Source organism: Mirounga angustirostris, unplaced genomic scaffold, assembly GCF_029215605.1.
Source record: "Mirounga angustirostris isolate CCGP_5_RB_7025 unplaced genomic scaffold, mMirAng1.0.hap1 SCAF_17, whole genome shotgun sequence".
Lineage (NCBI taxonomy): Eukaryota > Metazoa > Chordata > Mammalia > Carnivora > Phocidae > Mirounga > Mirounga angustirostris.
The window spans coordinates 2692686-2706504 of NW_026991725.1; the positions used below are offsets into that span (position 1 = coordinate 2692686).

Below are 13819 nucleotides of genomic sequence, written 5' to 3' on the forward strand. Positions count from 1 at the left end.
CTCTAATGGGATTACAAGAACCATCTTCTAGGGCGCCTGGTGGCTCAGTCGTTAAGCGTCTGCCTTCGGCTCAGGTCGTGATCCCAGGGTCCTGGGATCGAGTCCCGCATCGGGCTCCCTGCTCAGCAGGAAGCCTGCCTCTCCCTCTCCCACTCCCCCTGCTTGTGTTCCCTCTCTCGCTGTGTCTCTGTCAAATAAATAAATAAAATCTTTAAAAAAAAAAAAAAAAAAAAGAACCATCTTCTAGCCAAGTACCCTAAGACACATGACATTAAAGGCAAAAAGCTAAGAAAGGCAAAAAGGACCAAGTTCTACACTTAGATGTAAGGTCTGAAGACGTGTGTACGATCCCTACTCAGAGAGTTTCTACCCGAAGTTGTTCTTCTCAATCTGGCATCCTACCAGAACCATCTCTGCTGAAGGTACCACATTTTTCTTCCAGCAAACAAATGAGACTCACACAATCTTACATTTCAGTCTTAAAGAAAGATAAACTGTTTGCCAGATTTTTTTTTTTTCCCGACTGGAATACTTTTGCTTGTTGTAACAATGTACGAAGTTGAGGAAATTTAATACGATTCATTTTCCAGAGTCAACAGGGTTCTCCTGAAGCTCATCCCATTAAGCAGGGCCATTCTCAACACACACCCTAATGTTTGATATCTAATCTCTCATAATCAATCACACAGGAAGAAGAGCGCTTTGTCATTTGGAAGAATCATTAAAGACTTACAAAAGGTGAAGCTTTTATTTTTAAGTAATACTAAAATACTCTTACTACCTGGCTAATCAGAAAATGTACTGAAAGAAAGATTCTGGCACTGTCCCTAGATACTCTTTAAAATAAAATGTGGCTACTTTCCCATTCCAAGCTGTATGTGGATTAAAAACAGAACTAATCACCCAAAAAATGTCTGCTTTCAATCTACCCTTACCGGAATTTCTAAACTGAGCATAGGAGCATGGCTACAGCCTGCATTCGAGGGTGTTATTAAGCAGCAGTTACCACAGTGGTCCTCTTTAGAAACTCTAATTCTACCATGGGGAGAGGCAAAGCATCCCACTGAGCTAGCTTAGAAGACTGAGCAGAACCAATTAGGCTATCTCTGTATTTTTGTGCATCATTAACTGTAACCATTATTCTTCATTTTCCTTGCCTCCCAAAGTAGATGCTGATCAGACTACCGAAGCCATGTTAGGTCATGTGCACAGAAGATAAGCAGCATGGAACCTGGCACCACAGACTCCACTGCTTTTTTCTTTCATCTTTTAAAAAAAATTTTTTTTTCCCAGAACTGTCATTTGCCACCTGTGTAGACAGAGGAGATCTGAGCCAATGGAAATGCCTTGAGAAATTAATATCCCCTTTGGCTCTTAGATGCATGTAATTTTATAGTTTGCTCTATTAGAGAATTATATCGCTTTTATCCTGTGAGTCCACAGGCAGCCTCTAAGAGATCTGAAACCGAGATCCCATTTGTCACCACTGCAGGAAGGAGGAAAAGGTTAATCATTTTCAGAAGAACTGGTATGGCTTTATGTTCCTTGAAAAAATATGGTGCTAATATTCAAGGTTTCTGGGAAGAAAGCTGTATTTTCCCACTATTCTGCTATCATTTCTGTGGTCCAACTTTACATTTGTCTGCCAGTTCCTTTCCTATTGTTTGGAAAAGCAATGCATCATATTAGTAAAAAGCAAGGGTTTTTGAACCAGCAGACTGGGATTTGAGTGTCAGCCTTGCCACTTACTGTGTGATCTCTATCAAGCCACTTTCCTTCTAGGAGGCACAAGCTCACCATTTCTAGAACAGGGGCTCCTACCTCAAAGACATTTTGGTAGGAAGGAATACAGGGCTTATTTGTGAACACCTTTGGAACTGCTTACCCAGTTCCTTCCTTCTGGGAGTCTTCAGAAGAGAGTCTACTGTCTCAGAAGCAGGCCTGGTCCAAGGTGGGCCAAATAGTTTTCTTGTGACTTTCCAGAATAAATTGGCAAAGAGTGTTCATCTCTCTCTGGTGGGAGCCCCAAGATGCGAAGCTAAGTTAGAGAGCAGCAAGTTCCCCAGTAAGGGAAGGAGGCTGGTCTCCAGGTAGGGATGATGCAGCCAACACAGGCACAGAGACAGACATAGAAAAATCCTGAGCATCATTCCAGCCCCGGGCTTGAACTGTTTGACAAGCTTAGCTGAGACACTACTCTTCCACGGTCTGACTTCAACTTCTTCAAAACAAGGCACAAGTGCCCTTCAGATAGTCCCCCTTTTGGCCTAAGCTCACTTGAACTGGGATTTTGTCTTCTGCATCCAAGAGTCCTGACAGAGGCCTCAGCTCATAAAAGGGGCTCACTAAATGGCCATTATTAATATTATTCCCATATCTCCCAGATGGAGTATGATATTTCAAATGTGACTATCCCTTCAACAGCCAAAAGTTGTCGACCCATCCTTTAGAGTTTGCAAGTAAGCTGGTTAAGTTCAACAGCTGCAGGCATATGCAGAAGAATGGCTCATGGATCAGGGAAACTGTACCTTTGAAGTATGTTGAAAATGAGACATTCTCCAGGGGAAAAAAAAGTTTCAATCTTTTGTTCACTTCCTCAATAAAAAGTAAGCCTATTATATGTACTATGCTAGATACTGAGAAGAAAAGATCACTAGATGGGGACCCGTGTCTGAAGAGCTTTTAAACACGTAAGAAATAGAAATAACTGTAAGATAATGATACAAAGAGGGTACGAGCAAAGAATGCCAGAATCATTTGGAAAGCAAGGGACATCTACCGGAGGTAGACAGCTGGGGATAAGTAGCCTTTATTTATGGAATGTCCCTTGTTTTGATACTGCCTGCTACCCTTGGCATCGCCAAGAGCTGTTGCTATGGAAACAAGGCATCCGCAGCTGGAGGAGAGGTGCTTGAAGAAGCCACAGCAATAATAACAATGCAGCCCAGTCCCGACAACAGTGCTAAACAGTGGCAGAGGCTACAGGAGTCTCACGGCTATGGATGGCTGCAGGTGTGCAGTTTCCCTGTATCCTAGAACATACCAGGTACCTTCCAGGTCTGGCAGAAATTGTCAAATGGCAGATGGGCACCCATGAGATGAGATGAGAATCACTGGTATTAACACTAACTCCTCCACTGCCCATTCAGAAACCTTAAGTATAAAGGGATTTTATTTAAAGCACAGATTTCTTTCCAGGTTTGTGAACCAAAAGAATGTAAAAGGCAAAAGGAGTAACTCTCACCTTATTTGTTAAAATGCTCCGTTCCACCTAAGTCACTTTTATTTATGATTTCTGCAAACCACATCCACTGAAAACATGAACCAAAGAGTTCATTTTTATTGTTTTTAGGAGACAAGCCAGAAGTTAAAATCACAAGACAAGAATGGGATACAAATTCAGCAGTGCCCAAACAAGACTAAATATTGACATTTTAAAGTTCTGCTTATATCTGTTATCACTGTAACTTAAAATACGTTAGCCCTGAAATAGCTGGGAGTGGCAAACGCATCTGAGCACAGCTCCCTCTGCAGAAATGTAACCCTGGGGGATGAGCACATTGAAAGCAACAAACCCAAATGGCAATGAGAAGGAAGTGTTTAAACAAACATCTCAGCCAAATATAAGGTACAGAAATTCAGTATTTTTGGAGATGGGACACGCTTCAAGGAACCATTTGTCCAAGTTTAACAAAGCACTGCTTCCCACAAACAGCTCGGACTTCCTGGTTGCCAAGTTAAATTTGAATCCCCCATATTTTACTACTTCTTATTTTAGTCACTTAGAAACTTTCAACTAGATCATGAGTCTTCACTCAGAAGAAAACGACCTTTTGTGCTGACATTTGGATGGTCCTTCAGCTGATTTTTGGAGATACCTTCTGCACCAAATGCCCTTTAGGCCACAGACTCCCCCCTCCCCCCTGGGGTTTCATCTGAATGATCTTCTCTTCCTATTTCACTGAACTCTCTCCAATACCCCAGGTGTACACAGACCACACAGCTCTCTCTGCTTATCCTTGAGCTCTTCTTTCAGCCTCGTTTCCTCATCATGCTGAGACGGACCCCGAGGGTTAACCAGGCCACAGTCACTGGCATTGCTAGGATTCCTTGGTGAACCACTTAACCTTTCAGGCTCCGAAGGAGAAAAAGGTGGCTCCCAAATCTGCTTTTAAACTATGTCACTGTTTCAAAAGAGAATTTGGGATGGACAAGTACACAGCATCCTGGGAATCAGAAAATCTGGATCTGTGATTCACTTGAGTGTGATTTGGGGCAAGTCATGGAACCCACCTCAGCCTGTTTCTTCATCTGAAAAATGGGGGAGAATAACACCTATATGGCTGATTCACACCTTTGTGAAGATGAAGTAATATGTGCAACAATATTTTGTAGAAGGTAAGATGAACATATTTATGTTGTAGTAAAACACTAACATTATAGATCCAGACAGATGACTCCAAACTTACCTTCTGTCAAAGCAACTCACATGTCTTTGCTTACAGTGAATCAATCAAGAAAGACTTATTAGTCTTATAACAGTTCATTCTTAATTCTAGAGATGAGGGCTGACAAATGTACTGGAACCTGGGGTGCCTGGGTGGCTCAGTCAGTTAAGCCTCTGCCTTCAGCTCAGGTCATGATTTCAGGGTCCTGGGATCAAGGCCCACATCAGGCTCCCTGCTCAATGGGGAGTCTGCTTCTCCCTCTCCCTCTGCCCCTTCCCCTACTTGTTCTCTCTCTCTCCCTCTCTCCCCCCGCCAAGTAAGTAAGTAAAATCTTTTTAAAAAATGTACTGGAACCTGACCACAAGATGCTATTCCAGTCACCAGAAATCTCCAAAGATCAGAATCTCCAAGTATTCAATGAAAAAAAAAAGAGTGTAGCACTTGGCCTACCATAAATTATATTACCGTATGAGTAACAGTTGGCTAGCTGTCCCTACTGTTCTTATGAGACTGAGAACAAGAACAGTTCAGAAGTATGACAAGGAGACAAAGGTGAGTAATTAGGTCTGAGATGGGGTAAAGACCCCTTAGAGTTCACCTCTTCTTCTGCTTTATAAAAGGCAGTATTTGGGCGCCTGGGTGGCTCAGTCGGTTAAGCGACTGCCTTCGGCTCGGGTCATGATCCTGGAGTCCCGGGATCGAGTCCCGCATCGGGCTCCCTGCTCGGCAGGGAGTCTGCTTCTCCCTCTGACCCTCCTCCCTCTCATGCTCTCTGTCTCTCATTCTCTCTGTCTCAAATAAATAAATAAAATCTTTAAAAATAAAATAAAATAAAATAAAATAAAAGGCAGTATTTGGATCATCAAATTTACCGGTCAGTAAGTACAACTCCAGAAGAAGTGTCCCCCTTCTGGCTGGAGGCCACAATGAGAGTAGCACTAATACGGTTTGCCTAACATCCATATTCTAGGTATCACATACAACACCTAAAGATGAACACAGCGTCTGTTCAGAGTTTACAATACAACATGGAAACAAGAGTCAGAAATCCTGGTATGTGATCCAATACTACATGAAGGATGGTAAGTTTCTTACATGTTTTAGAGCTTTAATCTAGATGACTGTAGAGCACCAAACCAAAGCAGACTAAAAAAAGCATTATCTTTAGTTTCACAAAATTAATCTCCGTCTAGAGGAGACCTCAGAGACCAAATTACAGGAAAGGAAATTTTATAGCTGTATTACAGACTCACAGGGATTTATAAATGGAAAGGATGACAGAGCAACCACACCACTGAACTCATTCTGTTCTAAACTCTGTATTTCCATGGACAAAAAAAGGAAGAGGAAAAAGGAGGTCAGGTTATTACATGAAGACAGAGTTTCAAATTTCCATCCATTGTTTAAACGTATCTGAATGACTTAGTATGTTAAGGACCTGAAACCCAGAAAGCTTTGCCCTGTCAGCAATTTTTCTAATGTGCAACCTCAAACTAAGGTGGAATTTTCCTTTCAAAATCACTAACTACTAGCAGTCAAAAGCAAGAGTAACCTCAGTAATAGCCAGAGCAGTTACAGTAGTGACGAATAGCATTTTCCTCTTTAGATGCAGAGACTCTAGTTTAAACTTGTGACTGCCTTTAACATGGAAACAAGCAGATGGCAAAAGTTATGCTTGACCTTCTTGCTTGGCTCCTGAAGAGTGCCAATTTATATGGAGATGGCTCAGAAGAAGAATAAACTTCAGTGTTCCTTCTTGGCACACTATTTTCCTAAAACCATTTTCAGTAGTCATGTTGCACGCAAGTGGGACTGGATGTGTTTCTAAGGTCAGGGAGGAAAGAGTCCGACTGCTGGACTTGCTAGCTAAAAGAAAGAATCCGCGTGGTTTTCCTGGTTGGAGGGGGCAGCATTACCGTTAGTAGGTACTGAACACAAAAACTTATATGACTTTACAGCTAATCTGAAACACACAGTCTCTATGGATTAAATGAAGATAAAATAGGAACGTATGCTTGTCTAGTGGAAAAATAAATCTATTAAAGTTCAGAACAATGTGGGAAAAAATGTGCCCAAAGAAATTAAATATTGAAATGATTAAAAATTACCGTATGATCCAGCAATTCAATGCCTACGTATATACTAAAAGGAACTGAGAGGAGGGACTCAAAGAGATATTTGTATGTCAATGTTCACTGCAGCATTGTTCACGACACCCAAAAGGTGGAAATGACCCGAGTGCCCACGAACAGATGAACAGACACACAAAATGTGGTATATGACACAGCGGAATATTATTCAGTCATAAAAAAGGAATGAAGTTTTTGAATATGAATGCAAATCCCAGATTAAAATGCCAGAACTCAGGAATACATTAAAAGGACAATATATAGTGATGCAGCAGGTAGGGTTAAATATTAAAAAACAAAACCAAGGGGCACCTGGGTAGCTTAGTAATTGGACGTCTGCCTTCGGCTCAGGTCATGATCCCAGAGTCCCCGATGGAGCCCCGTGTCAGGCTCCCTGCTCATCTGCTTCTCCCTCTCCCTCTGCCACCCCCCATGCTCTCTCTTTCACTTTCTCGCACTCTCTCAAATAAATAAAATCTTAAAAAAAAGCAAAACAAAAAGCTAAGCTAATTGATGAGATGGAAAAGCCATATGACTACCAGTAGAAGCTGAAAAGTCATGTGAAAAATTTCTGTATCTGTTTTCTGGCAAACATGCTTAGTGAACCAAGGTCACAGGTCTAACTCCTTAACAGCCACAGAATCCGGAAACAAGTAAACGTCACAATTCGAGTCTCTTTGCTTAGTTTGTCGGCATTATCCTCAATGCCTAGAATAGTGCCCAACGCACAGAAGGCACTCACTCAATATTTACTGAGTGAGTGAATGAACAAATATACTAATCAGAGTCACTGTCATAAAAATCAAGAACAAATTGCCTTGGTGGGGGGTGCCGCCTGGGTGGCTCAGTCGGTTAAGCCTCTGCCTTCAGCTCAGGTCATGATCCAAGGATCCTGGGATCGAGTCCCGCATCGGGCTCCCTACTGAGTGCTTCCCCTGCTTGTGTGCTCCCCCCCTTCTTGTGCTCGCTTGCTGCCTCTTTCTCTGACAAATAAATAAATAAAATCTTAAAAAAAAAAAAAAATTGCCTGAGATCCCTACTTATTTAACTCAGAAAGAGCGTTTCTAAAACTTTTTATCTCAGGGTCCCTTCATTTCCTTGGAAATTACTGAGGGCCCCAAAGAGATTTTGTTTTTGTGGACTGTACCTATTGATATATACCATACTGGAAATTAATCCTGAGAAGTTTAAAAACCATTCATCTATGTGCTCTCTCTCATTCTCTCTCTCTCTCTCTCTCAAATAAATAAATAAATAAATAAATAAATAAATAAATAAATAAATAAATAAAAAGGGGCGCCTGTGTGGCTCAGTTGGTTAAAAACCATTTATCTATTAATCCATTTAAAAATAACAATAAGCTCATTACGTGTTAACATAAATAACATATTTTTATGAAAAATAACCCTGGCGCCTGGGTGGCTCAGTTGGTTAAGCGACTGCCTTCAGCTCAGGTCATGATCCTGGAGTCCCGGGATCGAGTCCCATATCAGGCTCCTTGCTCAGCAGGGGGTCTGCTTCTCCCTCTGACCCTCCCCCTCTCATGTGCTCTCTCTCTCTCATTCTCTCTCTCAAATAAATAAATAAAATCTAAAAAAAAAAAAATAACCCTATGGGGCACCTGGGTGGCTCAGTCGGTTAAGCGTCTGCCTTCGGCTCAAGTCATGATCCCAGAGTCCTGGGATCGAGCCCCGCATCAGGCTCCCTGCTCGGCAGGAGGCCTGCTTCTCCCTCTCCCACCCCTCACCCCCGCTTGTGTTCTCTCTCTCTATCAAATAAATAAATAAAATCTTAAATAAAACCCACAAAACTCTATTCCCCCCCAAACAAAACAAATTTCTTGAAAACAGTGTCACTGTTTCTGCGCCTTTGCAATCATCTTCGGTGTCTACTTTAAGAGAGGCCGGCTGGACTCGCGTGTATGTTTCTGTATGGACTCTGCTGTGATATGTTGTTGTGGTTGAAAAATATGATGAAAATCTGACTTCATACAGATTAGTAGTTAGAAAAGAAAGAAATATTTTAATACCTTTTTCAGGTGCTTGTTGATAATCCTCCTTGAAACTACATCAAAACCTGAAAACTGGTAGATTCTTAACGATTAGCTGCAACGTGGAATCTAAAATCTTTTTAACGAACTTATCATACCATGCTACTTTAAAAGCCCTTGGTCGCCTCCTATGTGGCAAAGCTGTTCAAGCAGACAGGAAGGAATCAACTAAAATTTCTAACAAATTACTAGTGGCCTAATGCGGGGCTAGTGCATCAGAACAGAACCTTCGGGAGCTGCACACGCACAGCGCTGCACAGCCACTCTTGGGCTCCTTCCCAAGAGCTCTGCTGCGTGCTCGTGAGAAAAACTGCAGCGTGGGAAACTGGGAAGAGCCTCCTCTCATGATGCAGAGACAGTGGAGGACATTAGTGGGCGCTGTAGGAGAGGTTTGAAGCCCTGAGAACCATTGCTCAAAGCCATCTCTCAGAAGCCGTTTTTAGAACCCTGGGTGAGGGGCAAGCCCAGAAAACAGAAGATGCAGGTCTTAAGGACAGGACAAGAGAACAGAGCCTTTTGGCACCTCTGATGGAACAGCAAATACTCTGGACCACGGGGAAGCTGTGCTGTAATTTTCATTCCGACAACAGTGCACTGAGGGACAGTAGGGAGGCTTTCAGAGCAAGTAAACCTACAGCTGCTTTGAAGCAAGGCGAGTAGGAATGGAAACGAGTGGAGCTGATGGAAAAGCCCCAGGACCGTGACCAATGCCTGGACGCACAGCATTAGGATATTCCAGTGGGTGACATCATAATCCACGGCAGCAGATTGGCCATTGGCTAGGCACACTGAGCCCCACCACCCTCAAGGAAGTACGATTCTCTCCTTATAACAGATGAAGAACCTGAGGCTCAGAGAAGCTAAGTAACTTGTCCAAAGTCACACCCAGTGGCAGAGCCAAAATTTAAATTCAAAAGTTTTTTCACTTGACCCAGGCTGCCATCCAACATTACATCAGTGACAACGTCCAATCACCCCAACCCTTGGAGAATTCAAATGAAATACTCAGTCCTTCACTGCACACAGAGGAGAGAGACGACAGCTGTTTGAATTCCTTAGCGGCTGTTTTAAAATCAGAGATTTTTAGAAGACAAGTGGCGAGAGGTTCCAATACGCAGCGGCCAACTCACTCTGCCAAAACGGGCAGTAAATAGGATGAAGCACAGTGCTAAGACCGGCCCAGTCACTACAAGTCCTTGTCTCAACTACAGTCAGCAGCGCTCTACAAGCAGGCCAAAGTGAACACTCACTCAGAGTCAACTTGTCAAATAAAGGCAAACCAACCTTGACCTCTGCACCAGATGTCAGAAATCCTGGTTGAGGAGCCTTGATCAAAACCAGGGGCCCCATTCCCCTACAAAAGGCTGCAGGCAAGGCACAGAGCCCCGAGAACCCTCACAACCTGACTCCAGCACTGCCCCACTGGGTGGTCATAGTGCTTCTTGCACTCCTAGGTCATTCTAAGGTCTTAGCAATTTCTGAAGGTTAGTATCTTCTGTGGACATTTTGAAAAAAATAATTTTAAAAAAAATGTAAAAGAAACAAAAAATGCCTAACCATTCTCGGTCACTAATGGAAAAATTTGAGCATATGCCTTAAAAGCTCAATTGCTTTAGATTTAGTATGTTCCAGCAGGAGGAAGCGAGTGACATGCCCCCTCCCCTTCCTTTTCAAACTATTTATAGTCCCTTTAATAGTAATGCCATTTATTTTCTTCCATCATTGGGCTTTGTTTTCCTCCCAAAGAGAGGATGAGGGAATAAATTTGAAGTAATAGAGGGGAAAAATTCAAACCATCCTGCTAGAGAGCTGACAAATACAAATTCATAGCCCCACATAATGAAGATCAATGTTATGCTGTGAAATCCCACCATTTACCTAGTTCAGGGTCTTGGGGGAGCAGTTATTTTCATTCTAACGCCTGAATTAGATGATAGGCTAATTTTGAGGATGAAAAGCAAAGAACACTTTCTCCTTGGAAGGCAACATGCTTTACTGATTTAGTTAATAAATCTTTATATCTCCATGAATAGAGAAGGCCAAGTATGATTAGTCCCCTTTTCTGAGGAAAACGGAGACATGGAAAATTTAAGAACATGGCCCTGGACAGATACCAAGGACAGGAAGAAATTCTGTTTTCTGGGGCTGGCACTTTGTACCAAAATGAGGATAAGGAAGAGAAAAATAAGTCTTTCATAGTGAGAGCCACATGGCTCTGAACCATCCTGTTCAACCTTTTCATCTACAATGTGAATGAAGACACAGAAGGCATGCCTGGCAAGTCTGCTAATGATAAAACGGGGAGGTTATCAAGATTCCAAAAGGCCTCAACTGGCTGGGACAATTAAGCAAAACTAGCAAGATGAAATGGGGGTGCGGCGGGGGGGACACACATAAAGTCCGGCACTTGATCTCAAAAGAATCTCTTAGGGACGCCTGGGTGGCTCAATCCTTAAGCGGCTGCCTCCGGCTCAGGTCATGACCCCGGGGTCCTGGGATCAAGCCCCGCGTCGGGCTCCCTGCTCAGCCAGGAGCCTGCTTCTCCCTCTTCCACTCCCCCTGCTTGTGTTCCCTCTCTAGCTGTCTCTCTCTCTGTGTCAAATAAATAAATCTTAAAAAAAAAAAAAAAAAAAAGAATCTCTTAAACAGAGGAGGGAAAAGTTGAAAAGTAGTTCATATGCAAAAAGACCTGGGGCAGATGTTGCAAACTGTTGGCATAGATGTGTTTTGTTTGGCCTTAGCAGTATTTGTGAAAGACAATAAGCCAACATCTAAAAATCTGGAGAGTCACATAAAAATCCGGATTTCCGCTTCTCTTGAAAAACTGATAGATCTGGCATCTCCGGGTCTGCATTCAGGCCTGACCACAGCTGGTTTGAACTGGGTTGTGGCTGTCCCCTTTAGACAGGGCATTCATTCGCCCATGGGATACATGTGGATGCACACTGGCCTGCTGAAGCCATTTAGATCACTTTCTTAGCTCTGTGGACATCTGTTTGTAACTCTTGACCTGGGGGTTTCAGAGAACTGCCAACTCGACTGTCAGCAGAAGCCAACAGTGTGACACGGCTGCCAAAAATTGCACCCAAGGTAAGGGGAGAACAGTGTCTAAAACCAGTGGTCCTTAACCTTTGAAGAGTCACACACTCCTTAGAGAATTTAGAAAAATCAATGAGTACTCTCTCAAGAAATAAATCTATTCATACAAAAACGAATAATTAATTTCAGGAATTAATAATAATTTTCAGTCCCCCTGAACCCCAATTCCCACATTAACAGCCCCAGTGCAGAACAAGGAGGTAAGCCGTCCCACTGTGTGTCCACACAGTATGTCTACTCCTGGCCAGGAACCACATTTTTTTTTTTTTAAAGATTTATTTATTTATTTGAGAGAGCGAGAATGAGAGAGAGTACATGAGAGGGGGGAGGGTTAGAGGGAGAAGCAGGCTCCTCGCTGAGCAGGGAGCCCGATGCGGGACTCGATCCAGGGACTCCAGGATCATGACCTGAGCCGAAGGCAGTCGCTCAACCAACTGAGCCACCCAGGCACCCCAGGAACCACATTTTAAAAATGATGTTGACAAACTGCAAGGCAACCGGGATGATAAAGGGTCTGGAAATCAGATCATAAAGCTGAAGAAACTAAGAATGGTTAGCCTAGAAAAAGGAACACTAAGAAAGGAACATAATATCCACTTAAAATTTTAGAAACTATAATGAGGAAAAGGGATTAGGCTTACACCCATCCTGCTGGCAGAACTAGAGCAATGAGATGTTACAATGAGATCTATTTTACTATTTCAGTTCAGTCTAAGAAAGAAGTTTCTTACAATTAAAGCTATTCGAAACTGGAATAGACTGAGACTGTCCTGTACATCAACAACATAGTGAGCTGCCCATCACCGTGAGTGTCCAAGCAGAAGTAGGCCAATGAAATGTCAGGGCTGTCATAGAAAGGATTCCTGAACTGGGTGCAAGATTGTACTATGGATACTTAAAGCTTCTTACAATCAACTTTTGGTGAGCTGAGCTGGAGATGGCAATTAACAGTTTCTTCCCCTTCCGAATCTTAATCTTACTCTGCTGCAATAGTAACAGTACAGCGAAGCTCCACTACAGAGACAGAAGCCCAGTGGCTGATGCTTTTGGTGTTTCTCAGTGAGCACACTGGGAATTGGTCAAGCTTTGGCCACTCTTGAAACATCACATGCCAACCTTTTCTTTTTCCAACCCGCTCCTCTATTCACCTCTTTCTACCCACAGTCAAGCCGTCTGTTTTAATTCTCGGGAAGCTGCAGAAGGTTCAGAGCATATGAGATCCTGTATTAATCGAATTGACTCATCTTATCCACAAAGTTTGAAACATGTGGGCATTTAATTAAAGCTTTTGCCTGATGACTTCAGCAGAAGAAAATGGGGAGAATTCTGTGCTGTATTAACTTTGTATGAGCATCACAGTCTGGTTAGAAGAGGTCACAGACTAAACCAGTTCAAGTCTGCCATGTAGGAGGTGGTCAACAATCAGAGGCTCTCCAAAATGTGGAACAGAGTGCTAACCAGGCAGCTGGTACTTCAGAAATCTCAAAAATCAAAGAAAGTGCCTTACTGTGTCCTCAATTTCTCAATCACTGCCTCCTCAGAAATAATTTTGTAGTGAGAAGCACCGCTTTTCAAAAATTTTTACTAAAAATATCTTTTAAGACACTGTGAACAGGAAGTAAACATTTCCCCCTTCTTTACAGATTAAAAAGCACATCAGTTCTGGTTGAACATAATCAAGATGACATGTCCTCCGGTCCGTAATATTGCCCTCCTCCCGAATGTTCCTCAGAAGCTTAGGAAACAAGTTCTGAAGGCGGACTTTTCCTCTATTCCAGGGAAGAGGGGAATCTGGGGCCTCTTGACCTATAAAACTCTGTATTTTGGAACATCTATAACTCTCCCAAGTCTGTGCCAGTCAAATAAGAGTCTCTCTTCAGCAAACCACCAGCCAGCCGGGTGGATAGCAAGACTTTTACCCCTTGGAGTTGAGAAGGATGGGACCCAAAAGCTCCCTGGAAAAAAAAAGTCTCGACCTCAGCTTGTGTTACAAACTGCTGGAAAAGACAGATGGAGGGGATGACAGGAAAAGCAATTATTTCTTCTGGGCTTCCTTTCTGTCTGGATTCTAAGGAGACGAACACAAAACTCCA

The 13819-nt window shown here is 42.8% G+C and overlaps 1 protein-coding gene across 7 annotated transcripts in view; it reads right to left on the reverse strand.

The window, feature by feature from the left end:
* Nucleotides 1–13819, reverse strand: part of VPS53 (VPS53 subunit of GARP complex) — a 140997-nt gene that overhangs the window by 111137 nt on the left and 16041 nt on the right. The window lies entirely within an intron of this gene.